This window comes from Sinocyclocheilus grahami, unplaced genomic scaffold, assembly GCF_001515645.1.
Source record: "Sinocyclocheilus grahami isolate Dianchi unplaced genomic scaffold, SAMN03320097.WGS_v1.1 scaffold1522.1, whole genome shotgun sequence".
Classification (NCBI taxonomy): domain Eukaryota; kingdom Metazoa; phylum Chordata; class Actinopteri; order Cypriniformes; family Cyprinidae; genus Sinocyclocheilus; species Sinocyclocheilus grahami.
The window spans coordinates 309,110-310,776 of NW_015506701.1; positions in this window are offsets into that span (position 1 = coordinate 309,110).

Here is a 1,667-nt window from a genome sequence, read left to right on the forward strand (position 1 = left end):
GTAGAACCCTCTCAAGGATGATCAGAAGAAATGGACAGCACCTGAGTTAAATATTTGAGTGTCACAGCAAAGGGTCTGAATACTTAGGACCATGTGATATTTCAGTTTTTCTTTTTTAATAAATCTGCAAAAATGTCAACAATTCTGTGTTTTTCTGTCAATATGGGGTGCTGTGTGTACATTAATGAGGAAAAAAACTTAACTTGAATGATTTTAGCAAATGGCTGCAATATTGTTAAGAGTGAAAATTTTAAGGGGGTCTGAATACTTTCCGTACCCACTGTACTTAAAGGGATAGTTCACCCAAAAATGAAAATGTGATGTTTATCTGCTTACCCCCAGGGCATCCAAGATGTAGGTGACTTTGTTTCTTCAGTAGAACACATATGATGATTTTTAACTTTAACCATTGCAGTCTATCAGTCGTATAATGCATGGCAATGGCAACAGAATCTCTGAGAGTAAAAAAAACATGCGCAGACAAATCCAAATTAAACCCTGCGGCTCGTGACGACACATTGATGTCCTAAGACACGAAACGATCAGTTTGTGCCAGAAACCCAACAGTATTTATATCATTTTTTACCTCTAATACACCACTATGTCCAGCTGTCTTTGTGTGCGTGCACGGCATCCGGTGCGTGAGGTGTGTACGCGCACTGGCGTAGTTTACGCAAGCGCCGGAAGTGATCTCTCACGCGTATACGTCACTCATTGTTTACACAGCGCACTGGTATATATATATAATATATTTTTTATTTTTTTTATGGTTTTAGTTTTAGTATAGCAACCCTAATTAATAAATGTACACTCTACAGATTCTGCACAGGGCCGGATTAAAGGTATGTGCATTTGCATAAAATCTTGGTCATGCAGATAAATGTTTTCAGATAGCAGTAAATGTGACAAATGCAAATTTGAAATACATACATTCATGAACATTTTAAACATGCTGTATTACAGTAAAATGTAAATTATTGGGATCTGAATGAGCGCTTTAACATTTAGGGTGAACCATAAAAATCATTGGCAAAAAGTGTCCCAAATCTCCTGATTTACATTACATTACATTACATGTATGCATTTGGGAGATGCTTTTATCCAAATGCTCATTTACATTTTTTTTTTAAAAGTTTTTGCAATTTAGCAATTTAGTTTTTTTTTTTTTTCGTTTTTAGTTACACTAAATAAAAATGAGAAATGTTGCCTTGGCAGCTAACTGAAATAAAATACATTTTTAATAATTCACTTTATTTTATTACAAGCACATTTCTCATTTTAATTTAGTTTTACTAAAATAACTAAAAACTATAATAATAAACTATATAGACATGAACAACTATATAAAACATCTAAAAACACAACTGAAATGAAAATAAAAACTGATTCAAAATATTAATAAAAACTATAATAGTAGCACAATTGTTTTCAGTGTTAGTAAAGGATGTTCCTGAAAGTTTTATTTCAGTTTAGTTTATTTCAAGTATGGGGAAAAAATATGCTTTTAGTTTCAGTTTTAGTGACTATAATAGCTGTGGTTATATTTCTGCTGCATGTGCACATTAGACTGTTTATGCAACCGAATAATCATAAAATAATAAGCGATGAAGGAACTTAAAAGCTTGTAGGTCTTGAAACATTGCTGTCGATAATCCAAAACCTTCGGT